The sequence below is a fragment of the Pristiophorus japonicus genome, chromosome 5, assembly GCF_044704955.1.
Source record: "Pristiophorus japonicus isolate sPriJap1 chromosome 5, sPriJap1.hap1, whole genome shotgun sequence".
NCBI lineage: Eukaryota > Metazoa > Chordata > Chondrichthyes > Pristiophoridae > Pristiophorus > Pristiophorus japonicus.
In genome coordinates, this window is record NC_091981.1 from 197,949,892 (window position 1) to 197,964,606 (window position 14,715).

The 14,715-nt window shown below is 43.3% G+C and overlaps 1 protein-coding gene across 6 annotated transcripts in view; it reads right to left on the reverse strand.

Moving 5' to 3' along the window:
- Positions 1 to 14,715, reverse strand: part of LOC139264555 (contactin-associated protein-like 2) — a 2,534,539-nt gene that overhangs the window by 2,137,938 nt on the left and 381,886 nt on the right. The gene's annotated exons all lie outside the window — the stretch shown is intronic.

Consider the following 14,715-nt stretch of genomic DNA (forward strand, 5'->3'; position numbering starts at 1 on the left):
GCTGCGCTGCACCGAGTCCAAAGCAGGCCTGATCATGGTGGAGAATACCAAGGTAAATACTAGGCGCGCTTTTTGTTGTAGAAAGTCAGAGGTGCGCCATTCTACGGGTCAGTCAAAACAAAGAAACTGTGATTATTCTCCTTGGAGCAGAGAAGGTTCAGGGGAGATTTAATAGAGGTATTCAAAATTATGACGGGTTTTGATAGGATAAAAAAGGAGAAACAGTTTCCACTGGCAGAAGGCTTCATAACTCAAGGACAAAGATTTAAGATAATTGGCATAAGAACCAGAGGGGAAATGAGGAGAATATTTTTTACTTAGCAAGTCATTATGATTTGGAATGTACTGCCTGAAAGAGTGGTGGAAGCAGATTCAATAGTAAATTTCAAATGGGAATTGGATATACACTTGAAGGGGATTAATTTGTCGGGTTATGGAGAAAGGGCTGGGATGTAGGACGAATTGGATAGCTCTTCCAAAGAGTCAGCATGACACAAAGGGCTGCACTGTAAGATTCTATGATTGCATGATTTTTACTATCCCAGCAGTAACAAAGGTCATCATCATGTATCAACATTCAAAGGAGACATACAAAGGAGGGAGACAGAAGCACGAAGAGTAACAGAGGAAGATATAGTGGGACAGCTAATAGACATGAATATTAGAAAGGAAACAGTATTAGAAGGAAATTAAAGTTCGAATAGTTACCGGAACCAGATATCCCATATCTTGGAATGCTGAGGGAGACAAAGGAGGCAGACAAAAAGCAGGAAACTATAGACCAGTTAGCCTAACATCTGTGGTTGGGAAAATGTTGGAGTCCATTATTAAAGAATCAGTAGCAGGACATTTGGAAAAGCAAAATTCGGTCAGGCAGAGTCAGCATGGATTGATGAAGGGGAAGTCATGTTTGACAAAATTGCTGGAGTTCTTTGAGGATGTAATGAACAGGGTGGATAAAGGGGAACCAGTGGATGTGGTGAATTTGGACTTCCAGAAGGCATTTGACAAGATGTCACATAAAAGGTTACTGCACAAGATAATAGTTCACGGGGTTGGGGGTAATATATTAGCATGGATAGAGCATTGGCTAACTAACAGAGAACAGAGAGTAGGGATAAATGGTTCATTCTCTGGTTGGCAACCAGTAACTAGTGGGGTGCCGCAGGGATCAGTGCTGGGACCACAACTATTTACAATCTATATTAACGATGTGGAAGAAGGGACTGAGTGTAACGAGGCCAAGTTTGCTGATGATACAAAGGTGGGAGGAAAAGCAATGTGTGAGGAGGACACACAAAATCTTCAAAAGGACATGGACAGGCTAAGTGAGTGGGCAAAAATTTGGCAGATGGAGTATAATGTTGGAAAGTGTGAGGTCATGCACTTTGGCAGAAAAAAATTAAAGAGCAAGTTATTATTTAAATGGAGAAAGATTGCAAAGTGCCACAGTACAGCGGGAACTGGGGGTACTTGTGCATGAAACACAAAAGGATAGTATGCAGGTACAGCAAGTGATACAGCAAAAGGAATCTTGGCCTTTATTTCAATGGGGATGAAGTATAAAAGCAAGGAAGTCTTGCTACAGCTATATAAGGTATTGGTGAGGCCACACCTGGAATACTGCGTGCAGTTTTGGTTTCCATATTTACGAAAGGATATACTTGCTTTGGAGGCAGTTCAGAGAAGGTTCACTAGGTTGATTCCGGGGATGAGGGGGTTGACTTATGAGGAAAGGTTAAGTAGGTTGGGCTTCAACTCATTGGAGTTCAGAAGAATGAGAGGCAATCTTATCGAAACGTATAAGATTATGAGGGGGCTTGACAAGGTGGATGCAGAGAGGATGTTTCCACTGATGGGGGAGACTAGGATTAGAGGGACCGCCCATTTAAAACAGGGATGAGGAGAAATTTCTTCTCTCAAAGGGTTGTAAATCTGTGGAATTCGCTGCCTCAGAGAGCTGTGGAAGCTGGGACATTGAATAAATTTAAGACAGAAATAGACAGTTTCTTAAACGATAAGGGGATAAGGGGTTATGGGGAGCGGGCGGGGAAGTGAAGCTGAGTCCATGATCAGATCAGCCATGATCTTATTGAATAGCGAAGCAGGCTCGAGGGGCCGTATGGCCTACTCCTGTTCCTATTTCTTATGTTCTTATGTTCTTATGTTCTTATGTAATGATATAGCAGAGGTACTAACCATAATTCGCCAAGATCTTTTGAATCAGGAATTCTACAGAAGGATTGGAAGGTGGAGAACGTTACACCTGTCGGCTTGGGACGTGTGTTCTTGCTGCCTGTTGTTTAAAATTGCAGTCGGCCAAATCAGGGCAAGGAAGAAGTGAATAAGTCCCCTGCTGAATTTTAATTGCTCCCCTCCTCCGCCCCCACCACCTAGTTTCTGCCAGGCATGGGGTGCTAAAAGACCAATGGCTTTTATTTATTAAATATATAATATCCGTTTTGAACAATATTTTAATGTATAGCTAAAATTATAAAAGTTGAAATTATACTAGAAACCAGACATAAGTAAGGTGCTCAGTTTATCTGATAAATTTGCACAAAATTTAGCAGGGCTCTTTTAAAGTAAATTACATTGAAGAACAGACCTGAGGTGGCAAGTTTCCGAACAACTTTAGTTGTTGAAATTTAAATGTGCTGACAGGCCCAACATTGAGGTGATAGATGAGGTGGGTAAACTTTCTGTCTTTCTCACATGAATGCAGTAAGATCAGATAAACAGTAGCAATTTATCAACAATGACCTTACTGCAAACCTTTAAGGGAATGTTCTCATTATCTGAAACTATTTTTGTATGATGCATGTAGCAGTTTCTTCTGCTTTGCAGTCTTTATATCAACCGCAACAGAAGAATCATTCGGGAAAGGAGGAGAAGGCAATTTTTAGTATGACACACGGCAAGTTCCACGCTGGTTTAATCAACTTACAGGCTGAATTAGAAATGTATACAAGTCTCTGTAGGATGTCAGTTCACATTGAAGGTCACCTCATTTAAAAATCTCTGAAGATAATAGCCCAGTTAAGTTACACATTGTCCATCATTGCAATTGAGTTTTCATGTTGCATCAATAAAAGTGGAGTAGGTCTGGGGAGTGCTGGCACATCAAGATCAGGCAAGTAGTGTGAGACCACCTTGAAGACCACCAGGGAATTTTTTTTAACATTTGCTAAACGTTTCAGCATTAGCAAAAAGCTAATGCTCTACCTACTGCACACATAGATCTCCTTGACCGACCAGAGAAGATAGTGACATGGAGCCTGTTATACAACTTCATTGTGTCAGCCATGGCTCAGTTGTTAGCAATCTCTGAGTCAGAAGGTTGTGGGTCCCACTCCAGACACTTGAGCACAAAACTCTAGGCTGACACGACAGTGCTCAACCATCGGAGGTGCCGTCTTTCAGATGAGACAGAAAACACAGATGGATGTAAAAGTTTCCATGGCACTACTATGAAGAAGTGCAGGGAAGTTATTCCCGGTGTCCTGGCCAATATTTCTATCAATTAACATCACTAAAACAGACTATATGGTCATTATCACATTGTTGCTTGTGGTAGCTTGATGTGCATGATTTTTGCTGCCACATTTACAACAATGACTGCATTTCAAAAAGTAATTAATTGACTATAAAGCGCTTTGGGACGTCCTGAGGTCCTGAAAGGTGCTACATAAATGTAAGTCTTTTTTTTTGTTTTTTGCCAGAATGCACCACTCTAATGCAGTGTTTGCAGTATAACAGCACCACAGGGTTCTCAATTCCCCACCACTCAAAAACTGAAGCTCTCAATTCACAGGTCTGGCCATTGAGAGTAACAAATTGTATTTATATAGTGTTCTTACATAGAAAATGTACTAAGGCACTTTGAGGTTGTGGGTTGGGCAGGGAAGGAATGAGAAAAAATATTGAATGAAGTAATGGAAGCCAAGCCAAAGTGGAAGAGTTAGAAGAGGTACCCAAAAACTTATTTGAAAACATGGGCTTTCAGAAGGTTTTTTTGTAGGAGGGGAGAGAAGCAAGGAAGTGGAGAGATGGAGACATTTAGGTGGAGGGGTCCAGCGAATGGCCATTGGTGGGATAGTTTATGTGAACGGTAATATTGATAGGAGGGCAGCGAATTCAGAGTACAAAGAGCCGGGAAAGTTTAGATGCAAGATATGGCACTGTACTACATTTTTGAGCACTCTATGTAACATTCCTCTTTACCACTGGTCCTGCAAGGCATAGGGATGGATTATTGTTACCATCCATTTATGGCGTTATTCATGGTGGGGCAGTAACTATAAGGCCCAAGAAAAGTTTGCGCCTCAGTCATCAAAATTCATCAGCTGGGCCGTGAGTGTGGAGCGGAGTGCTAAGGGAGGCATTACACACCTTTTTTAGGGCACAAGGCTAGCTGAGCAACTGAAAATCCATTGCTAAAGAGCCAGCCTCAGAGTGCCCTAAGAGAAGCTTCTGTGACGAAAAAAAAATCGCAACTAAAAACACAATAAACATTCCCAATACCTTAAACACCCCACAGTAAGCTACATCACAAATATAAAATTAACCAAAACAAGCAAATTGACCTCATTCACCTGTTCCATCGCTCACCACCACCCGGACAGGTTTTCCAGGCAGTCCCACCATGGTGCGCTATAGGGTCAGCGCACAACAAATTTCAATGCGCAGTCGAAGCTGGTGGCATTGTACACTGGCTCGATGCTCCCAGGTAGTGCTGCTCTGCGTCCCCACAAAATCGGCAATAAATTTTCAGGCGGGGCACTGGAAGCTGGCCACCCACCTGAAAAGCTTTTCCTCCGCTATTACCACCCCTCCGGGGCATGAACACAGGCAGCAACATAATGAAAATCCAGCCCATAGTGTTTAGTTATTTAATTCTTTTGTATTATTTCCTGAAATGTGACACAGAATATGCCTTAAGTTAGTCAGTCATTGATTAATAATAGAATGCCTTCTAAGATAGGTAAGATATCAGTGTATTGCGAGCCATTCTACCACTATGCAATGCATAACTCTGTGTTACTTATTAGAGTGCAGTCGGAGGAGCAATGAGATGTAGAGCTCACCTGCAAACTCTCCCACCCTGACTCCTTCCACATTCTCCATTCCAATGATGCACAGAAAAATTCTCCCCATAACAGAAAAGCTCCTTTGATTCAGGTGCCCTTCTGCTTATAGTGGCCATGGGCAACCTGCTCTTGGAAGCATGCATGAGGTGCCTAGATGTTAGAAACTGGAAGGGACACAGACAATCATCCATGTGGGCAGCCTTCATTTGTCCTTGTATGAGTGCATCGCAGTGACCGGGACCGCTCTGCCCGTTTTCCCGCTGCGATGTGCATGTACTGACCCCTTACCATCTGGCGGGGACCCCCTTGTGAAATTGCCCTCACGAAATTGCCCCTTACCTGAAGCTCAATAACTACATAAAGAATTTCATTGTCTTCTTTCTATTGCCCTTCCTTGCGCTGCTATCTCTGTACATCAAGCTAGGCATGATGCTGTTGCAATGATTTGCTTGAATAACAGAATTACAGTAGTAATTGAGGACAGAGCAGCAGTTTGACTAACACTTTTATCAGAAAATTAGTATGGCTAACCATTTTTATCCAGTAGTAGTTGTCAAAACACCTTTAATATTATTAGTTAATCATAACGCTCACAGACAAAAATAGAGAAATGATGCGGGAAAATGTTCAACTTCACTGCCTGGGTCTGCCACACATTGTCGAACACAATGGGATTAAAATCAGGTGGTTCTATTAAGGGCATGCGATCTGCTCCACCAGGTTACCTCCCAGGCAGTGAAGTTGAGAATTACCTCCCAATCCCGCCTCCCATGGTAGCCCTTTATGTAACTCTCTCTCTTCTCTCTTTTTGTGCCCTAATGTCACTGAATGCAGCAAAGGGTATGGGCCCCGACAACATCCCGGCTGTCATGCAGAAGACTTGTTCTCCAGAACTAACCGTGCCTCCAGCCAAGCTATTCCAGTACAGCTGCAACATTGGCATCTACCTGACAATATGGAAAACTGCCCAGGTATGTCCTGTCCACAACAATGAGGACAAATTCAACCTGGCCAATTATCGCCCCATCGGTCTACTCTCAATCATCAGCAAAGTGATGGCAGGTGTTGTCGACAGTGCTTTCAAGTGGGACTTGCTCACCAATAACCTGTTCACCGATGCTCAGTTTGGGTTCCGCCAGGACCACTCGGCTCCAGAACTCATTACAGCCTTGGGTCAAACATGGACAAAAGAGCTAAATTCCAGAGGTAAGGTGAGAGTGACTGCCCTTGACATCAAGGCAGCATTTGACCGAGTGTGACATCAAGCAGCCCTAATAAAATTGAAGTCAATGGGGAATCAGGGGAAAACTCTCCACAAGCTTGAGTCATACCTAGCACAAAGGAAGATGGTTGTGGTTGTTGGAGATCAATCATTTCAGCCCCAGTACATCGCTGCAGGAATTCCTCAGGGCAGTGTCCTAGGCCCAACCATCTTCAGCTGCTTCATCAATGACCTTCCCTGCATCATAAGGTCAAAAGTGGGGGATGTTCGCTGATGACTGCACAGTATTCAGTTCCTTTTGCAACTATTCAGATAATGAAGCAGATAATGAAGCAGTCTATGCATGCATGCAGCAAAGCCTTGACAACATTCAGGCTTGGGCTGATAAGTGACAAATAACATTCGCGCCACACAAGTGCCAGGCAATGACTATATCCAACAAGCAAGAGTCTAATCACCGCCCCACTGCAGAATCCCTCACCATCAACATCCTTGGGGGTCACCATTGACCATAAACTTAACTGGACGAGCCACATAAATACAGTGGCTACAAGAGCAGGTCAGAGGCTGAGTATTCTGCAACGAGTGTCTCATCTACTGACTTCCCAAAATCTTTCCGCCATCTACAAGTATGAGGGAATACTCTGCACTTTCCTGGATGAGTGCAGCTCCAACAACACAAGAACCTCAACACCATCTAGGACAAAGCAGCCCGCTTGATTGGCACCTCATCCATCACTTTAAACATTCACTCCCTCCACCTCCAGCTCACCATGATTGCAATGTGTACCATCTAAAAGGTGCACTGCAGCAACTCACCAAGCCTTCTACGACAGCACCTCCCAAATCCGCAACCTCTACCACCTAGAAGGACAAGGGCAGCAGGAGCATGGGAACACCACTACCTCCACGTTCCCCTCCAAGTCACACACCATCTAGACTTGGAAGTATATTGCTGTTCCTTCATCGTCGTTGCGTCAAAATCCTGGAACTCCCTCCCTAATATAGTTTCTGTTGTCATCTCTGGATTTCTACTTTTGTCTTTGATTCTTTTTGTCACTGATTCTCCATCTCTTATGTAAATTTGTTCTTTTACCTTAGGTTGACCATATTTTCTGAACCAAATCTGGGACACCCAGAGTGGGAGCACAGCAAAGTTGCCAGGACAGCGTAGCGAGACAAAACATTTTAGCAGCCTATATTTTAACAATCGCATATGTCCACTACAAACACAAAACACATGTGCATATAATTACCGTGGATGTGACATCATTCAGACACCATTTATAAAATATAATAACACTGTTCAGAAACGTCAGTTTTTTGCACCCACTGTCTAAACGCCCTATTCAGAAAATTTCTTTCTTCACATCACAATCATCCAGGTCATTTATTTTTCACAGATTTATTAATGATTGCTGTGCTAGCTTCACATTTCAAGAAAAGATTAATGGGGAGGGGCTCACCCTGCCACAGTGAGGAAAGCAGATCACCATGGCACAAACAGATTAGTGGGGAAAGGGATCACCCCGACACAGTGAGGGGAAAGGGTCCTCCTGTCACAAACATACCGGGGATGAGGGGAGCTCATCCTGGCACAGAGACAGTTGAAGGTGAGGGTTACCTTGCTGGTTGCCAATGGCATTATTATAATGGAAATGGCGTGCAGCAGTTCCATTATCCTCAGGCATAAAGACAGTTCCTTCTAGATACACATACACACACACACAAAGCCATGTTTCGCCTCAAACTGGTACTGTTCTTATAGGACTGAGTGAGACTGAAGTAACGAGTCCTTTAATCTAAGTGACAGAGGCAGATACTAAAACCCTTCCTTTTCGCGCATTAACACACCCTCAGTGTTACCTGTCCCCAGGCTCCGACTCACAAAAACAACACCTCCATCACACCTCTTGCGTAAACACAGCCATCTCATTGGCCAGCACTCACCCCCCACTCTGTTCTTTCATTGGTCCAAAGCAAAGTCAATTTGGTCAAAGCCAAATTGTCGTCACAAACCGGGGAAATGTGAGATTATTCACTTTGGTAGGAAGAATAGAAAATCAGAATATTTTTTAAATGGCAAGAAACTATTAAATGTTGGTGCGCAGGGAGATTTAGGCATCCTCATACAGGAAATGCAGAGAGTTAGTATGCAGGTACAGCAAGCAATTAGGAAGGCAAATGGCATGTTGGCCTTTCTTGCAAGGGGGAAGGAGTACAAGAGTAAGGAATTGTACAGGGCTTTGGTGAGACTACACCTGGAGTACTGTGAACAGTTTGGTCTCCTTATCTGAGGAATGACATACCTGCCTTGGAGGCGGTGCAATGAAGGTTCACTGGATTGATCCTTGGGATGAGAGAATTGCCCAATGGAGGAGAGATTGCGTAGAATGGGCCTATACTTTATGGAGTTTAGAAGAATGAGAGGTGATCTCATTGCAACATAAGATTCTGAGGGGGATTGACAGGGTAGATGCTGAAAGGTTGTTTCCCCTGGCTTGAGAGTCTAGGACTAGTGTGCATAGTCTCAGGATAAGGGGCCAACCATTTAAGACAGAGATGGGGGAGGAATTTCTTCACTCAGAGGGTTGTGAATCTTCAGAATTCTTTATCCCAAAGGGCCATCGATGCTGAATCATTAAGACTGATAGATTGTTGGACTCTAGGGGGAGCAAAGGATATGGAGATTGGGCGGGAAAGTGGAGTTGAGGTCGAAGATCAGCCATGATCTTATTGAATAGTGAAGCAAACTCAAGGAGCCATATGACCTACTCCTGCTTCTAATTCTTATGTTCTTATGTGATCCGCCCTTTCATTGGTCTGTTGCTGCCAATGGGCAGAGAATCTGCCAATCAACAATGGTCCCTGTTGATTGGTCCATCTGAGTCCCTGAGTGCAGGGGCAGAGTTACGCAAGCTACAATTAGGCTGAATGGAGCTCATTCAAATAAAATGGCAGCTGGGGTATTCAGAGATGAGTTCTGTTAATCGGGGACACTTCCGGGGACAATGCTTGCCTGGAGAAACAGTACCTCCTCCGGGGACCTTCCCTGGAAAATGGGGATGTTTGGTCACCCTATTTTATCTCCTTTTTATAAGATCACAGGATAAACATAGAAACAGAGAAACATAGAAAATAGGTGCAGGAGCAGGCCATTCGGCCCTTCGAGCCTGCACCACCATTCAATATGATCATGGCTGATCATGCACTTCAGTACCCCATTTATAATATACATCAATGATTTAGATGAAGGAATTGAGTGTAATATCTCCAAGTTTGCAGACAACACTAAGCTGGGTGGCAGTGTGAGCTGTGAGGAGGATGTTAAGAGGCTGCAGGGTGACTTGGACAGGTTAGGTGAGTGGGCAAATGCATGGCAGGTGCAGTATAATGTGGATAAACGTGAGGTTATCCACTTTGGTGGCAAAAACATGAAGGCAGAATATTTTCCTAATGGCGGCAGATTAGGAAAAGGGGAGGTGCAACGAGACCTGGGTGTCATGGTATATCAGTCTTTGAAAGTTGGCATGCAGGTGCAGCAGGGGGTGAAGAAGGCAAATGGCATGTTGGCCTTCATAGCTAGGGGATTTGAGTATAGGAGCAGGGAGGTCTTAATGCAGTTGTACAGGGTCTTGGTGAGACCTCACCTGGAATATTGTGTTCAGTTTTGGTCTCCTAATCTGAGGAAGGATGTTCTTGCTATTGAGGGAGTGCAGCGAAGGTTCACCAGACTGATTCCCGGGATGGCAGGACTGATGTATGAGGAGAGACTGGATGGACTAGGCCTGTATTCATTGGAGTTTAGAAGAATGAGAGGGGATCTCATAGAAACATATAAAATTCTGACGGGATTAGACAGGTTAGATGCAGGAAGAATGTTCCCGATGTTGGGGAAGTCCAAAACCAGGTGTCACAGTCTAAGGATAAGGGGTAAGCCATTTAGGACTGAGATGAGGAGAAACATCTTCACTCAGAGAGTTGTTAACCTCTGGAATTCTCTACCGCAGAGAATTGTTGATGCCAGTTCGTTAGATATATTCAAGAGGGAGTTAGATATGGCCCTGATGGCTAAAGGAATCAAGGGGTATGGAGAGAAAGCAGGAAAGGGGTACTGAGGTGAATGATCAGCCATGATCTTATTGAATGGTGGTGCAGGCTCGAAGGGCCGAATGGCCTACTCCAGCACCTATTTTCTATGTTTCAATGTTTCCTGCTTTCTCTCCATACCCCTTGATCCCTTTAACTGTAAGGGCCACATCTAACTCCCTTTTGAATATATCGAACAAACTGGCCTCAACAACTTTCTGTGTCAGAGAATTCCATATGCTCACAACTTTCTGAGAGAAGAGGTTTCTCCTCATTTCTGTCCTAAATGGCTTACCCCTTATCCTTAGACTGTGACCCCTGATTCTGACTTCCCCAACATCGGGAACATTCTTCCTGCATCTAACCTGTCCAATCCCGTCAGAATTTTATAGGTTTCTATGAGATCCCCTCTCATTTTTCTAAATTCCACTGAATATAAGCCTAGTCAATCCAGTCTTTCTTCATATGTCAGCCCTGTCATCCTGGGCATCAGTCTGGTGAGCCTTTGCTGTACTCCCCCAATAGCAAGAATGTCGTTCCTCAGATTAAGAAACCAAAACTGTACACAATATTCAAGGTGTGGCCTCACCAAGGCCCTGTACAACTGTAGTAAGACCTCCCTGCTCCTGAACTCAAATTCTCTTGCTATGAAGGCCAACATGCCATTTGCCTTCTTCACCGCCTGCTGTACCTGCATGCCAACTTTCAATGACTGATATACCATGACACCAAGGTCTTGTTGCACCTTCCCTTTTATTAATCTGTCACCATTCAGATAATAATCTGTCTTCCTGTTTTTACTACCAAAGTAGATAACCTCACATTTATCTACATTATAACACATCTGCCATGTATTTGCCCACGCACCTAACCTGTCCAAGTCACCCTGCAGCCTCTTAGCATCCTCCTCACAGTTCACACTGCCACCCAGCTTAGTGTCATCTGCAAACTTGGAGCTATTACATTCAATTCCTTCGTCTAAATCATTGATGTATATTGTAAATGGGATACTGAAGTGTATGATCAGCCATGATCATATTGAATGATGGTGCAGGCTCAAAGAGTAAAGATCTGGGGTCCCAGCACTGAGCCCTGCGGTACCCCACTAGTCACTGCCTGCCATTCTGAAAAGGACCTGTTTATTCCTACTCTTTGCTTCCTGTCTGCCCATCAGTTCTCTATCCACATTAATACATTACCCCCAATATAATGTGCTTTAATTTTGCACACTAATCTCTTGTGTGGGACCTTGTCAAAAGCCTTTTGAAAGTCTAAATATACTACATCCACTGCCTCCCCCTTGTCCACTCTACTAGTTACATCCTCAAAAATTTCTCGAAGATTTGTCAAGCATGATTTCCCTTTCATAAATCCATGATGACTTGGACCAATCCTGTCACTGTTTTCCAAATGCGCTGCTATTACATTTTTAATGACTGATTCCAACATTTTCCCCACCACCGATGTCAGGCTGACCGGTCTATAATTCCCTGTTTTCTGTCGCCCATCTTTTTTTTAAAGTGGGGTTACATTAGCTATCCTCCAGTCCATAGGAACTGATCCAGAGTCTATAGAATGTAGGAAAATGACCATCAATGCATCCACTATTTCTAGGGCCACTTCCTTAAGTACTCTGGGATGCAGACTATCAGGCCCTGGTGATTTATCGGCCTTCAATCCCATCAATATTCCGAACACAATTTGTTGACTAATAAGGATTTCCATTAGTTCCTCCTTCTCGCTCGACCCTCGGTCCCCTAGTATTTCCGGAAGGTTATTTGTGTCTTCCTTAGTGAAGACAGAACCAAAGTATTTGTTCAATTGGTTTGCCATTTCCTTGTTCCCTATTCAGTCACCTGATTCTGACTGTAAGGGACGTACATTTGTCTTCACTAATCTTTTTCTCTTCACGTATCTGCAGAAGCTTTTGCAGTCAGTTTTTATGTTCCCTGCTTTTATGTTCCCTGCAAGCTTACTCTCATATTCTATTTTCCCCCTCCTAATTTAATCCTTAATCCTCCTCTGCTGAATTCTCAATTTCTCCCTGTCCTCAGGTTTGCTGCTTTTTTTGGCCAATTTATGTGCCTCTTCCTTGGATTTAACACTATCCCTAATTTCCCTTGTAAGTCACATTTGAGCCACCTTCCCCGTTTTATTTTTACGCCAGACAGGGATGTTGATCTTTAAAATGTCTGCCATTGCCTATCCACCATCAACCCTTTAAGTATCATTCGCCAGTCTATCCTAGCCAAATCACGTCTCATACCATCAAGTTACCTTTCTTTAAGTTCAGGACTCTAGTCTCTGAATTAACTGTGCCATTCTCCATCTTAATGAAGAATTCTGCCATATTATGGTCACTCTTCCCCAAGGGGCCTCGCACAAGATTGCTAATTAATCCTCTCTCATTACACAACACCCAGTCAAGGATGGCCAGCTCTCTAGCTGGTTCCTCGACATATTGGTCTGGAAAACCATCCCTTATACACTCCAGGAAATCCTCCTTCACCGCATTGCTACCAGTTTGTTTAGCCCAATCTATATGTAGATTAAAGTCACCCATGATGACTGCTGTACATTTATTGCACGCATCCCTAATTTCCTGTTTGATGCCATCCCCAACCTCACTATGAATGTTTGGTGGTCTGTCCACAACTCCCACTAGCGTTTTCTGCCCTTTGGTGTTCCGCAGCTCTACCCATACAGATTTCACATCATCCACACGAATATTCTTCCTTACTATTGCGTTAATCTCCCCTTTAACCAGCATCGCTACCCCACCTCCTTTTCCTTTCAGTCTATCTTTCCTGAATATTGAATACCCTTAGATGTTGAGTTCGCAGCCTTGGTCATCCTGGAGCCATGTCTCCCTGATCCCAATTATATCATATCCATTAACAGCTATCTGTGCCGTTAATTCATCCACCTTATTACGAATGCTATGGATGAGGAAGGTCATTTGCCTATCTTAATTTGGCCATTTAGAAAAACTGTATCCTGCCCACCCCATTACTGCAACCAATTGTTTCTTGAAAGATTCCAGGGTTTGGCTTTCCACTGCTCCATCTGGAAGATGATTCATTGCAGATACTCGAACTATGATCTTCCAAACTTCTCTCGATTCAGGAACTGTTCCTTTAGATTGGAAAATTGCACATGTCACTCCACTGTGTTGGGGCCTCAACTATTTACTGTATTTATCAATGACTTAGATGATGGACAGAGAGCCATATATCCACGTTTACTGATGACACAAAGATAGATGGCATTGTAAGCAGTGTAGATGGAAGCACTAAAGTACAAAGAGATATTAATAGATGAAGTGAATGGGAAAAATTGTGGCAAATGGATTTCAATATAAATTTGAGGTCATCCACTTTGGACCTAAAATAGATAGATTAGAGTACTTTCTTAATGGCGAAAAGCTAGAAACTGTGGAGGTCCAAAGAGACTTAGGGTGCATGTACATAGATCATTGTATTGGTGTATTTGGCATTCGATAAGGTGCCACATAAGAGGTTACTGCACAAGATAAAAGCTCAAGGGGTTGGGGGTAATATATTAGTATGGATAGAGGATTGGCTAACTAACTAACAGAAAACAGAGATAAATCGGTCATTTTCCAGTTGGCAAACAGTGATTAGTGGGGTGCTGCAGGGATCGGTGCTGGGTCCTCAACTATTTACAATCTATATTAATGACTTGGATGAAAGGACCAAATGCAATGTAGCCAAGTTTGCTGATGATACAAAGATGGGTGGGAAAGCAAATTGTGAAAACACACAAAATCTGCAAAGGGATATAGACAGGCTAAGTGAATGGACAAAAATTTGGCAGATGGAGTATAATGTGGGAAAATGTGAGGTTATCCACTTTGGCAAAAATAATAGAAAAGCAAATTATAATTTAAATAGAAAAAAATTGCAAAATGCTGCAGTACCAGAGGGCCCTTGGGGTCCTTGTGCATGAAACACAAAAAGTGAGTATGCAGGTATAGCAAGTAATCAGGAAGGCAAATGGAATGTTGGCCTTTATTGCAAGGCGGACAAAGTATAAAAGCAGAGAAGTCCTGCTACAACTGTACAGGGTATTGGTGAGGCCACAACTGGAATACTGCATGCAGTTTTGGTCTCCGTATTTAGGGAAGGCTATACTTGCATTAAAGGCAGTTCAGAGAAGGTTCACTCGGTTGATTCCAGAGATGAGAGGGTTGATTATGAGGTATATGTATTCAGACGTGGACCATATACAGTAGATACCTCAAATCGCTGGAGAAATACCACCAACGATGTCTCCACAAGATCCTGCAAATCC